The sequence below is a fragment of the Myotis davidii genome, unplaced genomic scaffold, assembly GCF_000327345.1.
Source record: "Myotis davidii unplaced genomic scaffold, ASM32734v1 scaffold456, whole genome shotgun sequence".
NCBI classification, from domain to species: domain Eukaryota; kingdom Metazoa; phylum Chordata; class Mammalia; order Chiroptera; family Vespertilionidae; genus Myotis; species Myotis davidii.
Window position 1 is genome coordinate 337,560 of NW_006287375.1, and position 5,698 is coordinate 343,257.

General features: G+C 45.9%; 1 pseudogene; it reads right to left on the reverse strand.

Annotated features, from left to right (window-relative positions):
* The window catches only part of LOC102772280, an 8,341-nt pseudogene continuing 2,643 nt past the window's right edge, over nt 1–5,698 (reverse strand).

The following is a 5,698-nucleotide window of genomic DNA, read 5'->3' on the forward strand; positions in this document are numbered from 1 at the left end:
CTACCTCAAGAGGTTGGACATGACCTTGTTGAAGTGTTTGGAGTACTGCTCAGGATTCACAGTCTCGATCTCAGACCCTGCCCCATTTTTCAGCGTTTTGGCAGCATGTGCAGCTTTCTTCTTAGCATCAGATAGTGTGAATATATCAGTGACAGCCACGAAATAGACCTCCTTCCTGGGGGGACTTTCATGGCTTTTCATGGCATAAACTTCAACAGAGGGATCAAATTCTCCAGGACCAAAGAACCGAGGGAAGCTGAGGAGGCTGCCGGGCTGTCTGGAGATGTGCCATAGGAACAGAGCAGGTTGCTGCTCATCCCATTATCCTCACACTCCTCATCCTCTACCTTACTCCTCCACCTCCACCTTCTCCTGCTCTGCCTGGTCCACATTGTGGATGCCCAGCAGCAAACTACACAGTCCATGATCTTTAGCTGAGCCCAAAACTCCATGTCCCATTTCAGTTTTTCTAGGAAGTTCTTTTTACCCTCCTCTCCTGTCTGCATTTCTGCCCTCCACTGAGGAAATCATTGTCTTTAAATGTTGGCAAGTTCTTACCCCTTCTCCTTGTCACTCGCTTCTCTGGCAACAGTAGAACCCTTGAGGTCATACTTGCAGTGCATAGTGAGCTGATGGCTGGACATGTTTCTAGTGACCACCATGTAGGTTTCCCTACCATCTATAGTCAGGCAGCACATGCTCAAGAACTATGGCAAAAGGGTGTTGCCGTGACGCTCGCTATGAACTGGTGGTGCTTAAGATGTGCATCTCAGGCACATCCTCACTTAACACAGTCTTCATGACAAAGTGCCGGTCGTAGGTGGTGAGGAAACGTGTGCCGCGTTGGCCCCGGCTGTCACTATTGAGAGGGGCGTATCCCTGTATTCTGGTAATCCTGATCGTCAATCCCAAATCTCTCCTGAAGATTTCGAAACAACATGGGACAGTACTCCTTGAACTTCAAGATCCTGGGAAGGTTCTCCCTCGTGAAGAGATGACTGTCCACCTGGGTCTTGCTGTATGCTTTGAGGTCATCTTGTTGCCGGTGGAAATAGAGCTCTTCCACACAGTCACGAGGAAAGCATTTCAGGGATCGACACAAAGGAAGATGCGACGTAGTGGTAAGATTTGTTGGAGTAAAAACAAAGGACTGCCCCCAGGTGCCCACTGTCTCATCCACGACCAGGTGGTTTAGCTCCGTCTCACTGAGGAGGAAGTCCTGGGCCTGGTGCCCACCAGGAGGGTCAGGATCCAGCACTGTGATGCTGTCGCCCTGGGCTCCGCACGTCCAGCAGAGGCTCTGCTTCTGGCTGTGTTCCAGCTGGCGCTGCGCTGCCGCACGCAGGCCCATGCTTGGAGCCGTGCAGCTGCCACAGAGAGAGGGAGGGCAAGGAAAGGAACAGGCAAACACACATGTGCTTCCCAGATGACGGGCCTTTGTTAGCTTTGATTATATTATCTCGGGCTTGGGAGAGAGCAGGCTTTCTTTCAAACTAACCAACCTCTTTCCTAATCTCCTGGGTTGATACTGGGCCTTCCCCCTGACCAATCCCTTTTCTGGATCTTCTGGGGTTTGGTGTCCCTTATCTAACCTCATCCTTTTCCCAGGCTAGATTCCACCCCTTTATGTTGTCATTTTGGCTCCAACTGTGCATGCCTCAGAGTCTTGCCTCTTCATCGGGTTTCTACTGTAGGCGCTAACCTCTCCCTGTGCCATCTTGGTTTCTACCACGCATCCTTCCAGCAAAGGAATTTCCCCTGCTGTTTTACCCCTCCATCTGGCTAGTGGCTGGTTGTCCCCGTGGGGGGATTGGAAAGCTGATTCTCCCTGCCCACTTTGGGGGTTATGTCCCCTCAACAGAGGATGTGGCTGTTCCCTGGGGAGACTGTGAATGCTATGGCTTCCTAGTGAATCAGGCGTGATGTCCAATTCGGTGCCCTGGTTTATTAGACTTAATCTGATTCCATTTGCTCCCTTCCTTTATTAATAACTAACAATTTGGCATTCACATGACAAGGACAGGGACAGAGACATTGCTTAACTCATTGATTGTGTAGATCACCCCCCACATCAGGATGCTGAGAAACTGCTCACTGGCCAGAATGGCTTCAGTTTCTGGCTCACATGCTTCTCCTTGTCTTGGTCTTGCTGGAGCTGAGCAGCATCACTGCCACCACCGTGGTGCTGGTGCAATTGGACGATGTGCTCCGGGTGGTGGCAGTAGTGGCTAAAGGAGGGGTGGCCGAGACCACCCACAAGCCCAGGACTTCCCCTGATCAATCCCCACCCCCACTGCCTCACTGTGCCATGGTTGCGCCCATCCTCTTTGCTATGAATAATATATCACATGCCAGTGGAATGATAGCAGTGTTTCCCAGTACCTATCTGTGTGAAAAGATGTTTTCAAAAGTGGAATATGTAACGTTTCATTATAGGTCAGCATTAACAGAGGAATATTTGAAATCACTTTTAAAAAAATACATTTTTTAAATGATTTTATTGCCCAGCTGGTGTGGCTCAATGGTCGAGCATCGACCCATGAACCAGGAGGTCACCAGTTCAACATGCCCAGGTTGTGGGCTGGGTCCCCAGTAGGGGGCATGCAAGAGGCAGCCAATCGATGTTTCTCTCTCATTGATGTTTCTGTGTCTCTCTTCCCTTCCTCTCTCTCTCTCTCTCAAATAAAAACGTATTTTAAAAATGTTTTTATTGATTTTTTTTTTAGAGAGAGAGAGGAGGGGAAAGGAGAGAGAAACATTGGAGTGAGAGAGAAAGATTGACCGATTTGCCTCTGGTATGCACCTGTCTGGGGATGGATCCCACAACTTTGGGCATGTGCCCTGACTGGGAATCCAACTGGCAAACTTTCAATCCATAGGACCACATTCAATCAACTGAGCCATACCATCCAGGGCTGAAATCACTTTTGATGATGGGAAACACTAATGTGGAATCCCAGTTAAGTGAAATGTCCCCATCCCCACCAAAATCACAAATTTATTATTCTCGTAGGTTGACTTGAATTATAAAACTTACTCACTTACTATATTTTGGATTTCATAAAAAAATTATTTGCTGTAGCCGGCTTGGCTCAGTGGATAGAGCATCGGCCTGCGGACTGAAGGGTCCCAGGTTCGATTCCAGCCAACATGCCTGGGTTGCGGGCTTGATCCCCAGTAGTGGGTATGCAGGAGGCAGATGATCAATGATTCTCTCTCATCATTGATGTTTCTATCTCTCTCTCTTCTCTCTTCCTCTCTGAAATCAATAAAGAAATATATTTAAAAATTATGCAAAAAAGGTAAAATTTAATACTATGCACCTACAAAAAATCTTTGATTTTGCCACTTGTCCTACAAAACCTAAAACATTTACTATTTGGTCTTTACAGCAAAAGTTTGCCAAACTCAGAGAGAAAAAGAGAAAAGAGCTGAAGACCAAGTCTAAGGACAGAAGTCAGGAAAAGATAAAGGATCTCCTGCAACTGAGACTGAAAAGCAGCCGCCAGGGAGGTAGGAGGGAAACTCCAAGAGAGCGGCATCTCCAAAACAAAGAGAAGAAAGTGTTTCAAACAAGAGACAATGGTCAACTGTGTTAAATGCCACTCAGGTAAAAATAAAGATCCAGCTTTTGGATTTGGTAGCATGGGACTTGTTGGTGATCTCCCTGAGCTGTCTCAGCAGCATGGTGGAAGAGGACAAGACAGAGAGGAAAAGGTCAAAAGGTGAGAAGATTCAAATAACACATCTAAAGTGGTTAGTACTGTGCTTAGCACACAGTTGTGTACAGTAATCATCACTGAAGCTGACACTGTTGGTGCCCGTTCATATCCCTCATTGCTACCATTTCAGGAATATCAGCCTGACTTTTAACTGTGAAGATGTTCCTCATTTTATTTGCCTGAGAACCTTCTCTGGCTGCTGGAGTCTGCTCTGTTCACAGGCAACAGGCTGGAGCTGCTGAGGAATTAATATCCCCAGCTCACCATAGTAGTTGCATAAATACACCAGTCCCTTGCTTTTCACCTGGGAATAACGATTCTTCTCTCTAAAGCAGGGGTGGGGAAACTTTTTTTCTGCCAAGAGCCATTGGACACTTATCACATCATTCGAGGGCCATACGAAATTATCAGCTTCAATCTTGGCCTGCTGTATTTGGTCAAACATTTCATTAACTCACCCCAATGCTTTGGCAGGGCCAGACTAATTGATATCATGGGCCTTATACTGCCCTCAGGCTGGATATTCCTCACCCCTACTCTAAAGTATCTATTCTGCAGAGTTCCCTAGTAGGATTAAGAATGGAAAATCCTGTACTGGCGGGTGTGGCTCAGTTGGTTGAAGTGCCGTCCCATACAACAAAAGGTGCCAGTCAGGGCACATACCCAGATTGGGGGTGCAATCTCTGGTGGGGCATGTGTGGAAGTCAACAGATCGAAGTTTTTTTTTCCTCTCTCTCCCTTCCTCTTAAATCACATTCCTATGACCTTCTATTCTGCCTCCCTCTTCTAATAACAGTGAAGATTTGGATTGATCATGGCCCCAAGTATTAATGGTCCCTAGCTCAGTCTGAAGAATGGCTTAGTTGAGACACTGAGAATTGAAACCATCTACATCCACACAGATTACAATATGGGAGCTAAGAACATATTAATACTTTTCCTCCCACCTTCTAAATTCTTCTGGCTGGGCTAATAACCAACTTAACAGAGACAGATTAACAGGAGAAAATTAAAGTTTAATACATGTGCACGGGGAATTCACATAGGCATCGTAATTCCATGAAAATGCCAAAATTAGTGAGGCAACATTGATCATATAAGACTAATTTGGACAAAGGAGAAAGGGGAGAATGTGGTAGTAGTTTTCAGAAATGGGGATGTTGATTTATAGGTAGTTGAGGAAGAACGGAACACACATGGCAGGAAAATCCTTGCTAGGATAGACACAATGGGCCCCGAGGGTAGCTAGCTAACAGGAGGCTTGGAAGCTTCTTGTTTACCACATTTAATTCAAATTAGACTAAGGTTACCTCCTAAGATCTCCTTCCTGAAGCAAGTTTCTCTGTCTGAATCTTTTTTTTAAAATTTTATTTATTTTATTGCTTAAAGTATTACAAAGGGTATTACATATGTGTCCTTTCCCCCTCCCCCCCCCCCCCGCCCTTGACAATCCCCTGGCCTCCCCTACCCCCCAGTGTCTTATGTCCATTGGTTAGTTTCCCTTTCTGATAGTTCCCTTTATGGTAGTTCTTCTAAAACTTTTATGGTAGCCAGGCTTAAGCCTTTAATCTCTGTCTGAATCTTTTGGGAAAAGGGGAAGGGTTAACGATTCTTTCTGAGTCTGTTTTCTTAATAAACAGCTTTAAATTAATATCCCAGTTGCTCAGTGGTTAGAGTGTCAGCCCTTGGACTGAAGGGTCTCGGATTCGATTCTGGTCAAGGGCACATATGCCCATTGTAGGCTCAATACCCAGCCCTGGTTGGGGTGCGTGTAGGAGGCAACCAATTGCAAGCAGTCAATGTGTCTCTCTCAGATGATATTTCTCTCTGTCTCTCCTCCTCCTTTCTACGCTCTCTAAAAATAAACGGAAAAAATGTCCTCGGATGAATATATATCTCTATCTCTATCTATCTCTATCTCTATCTCTATCTCTATCTCTATCTCTATCTCTATCTCTATCTCTATCTCTATCTCT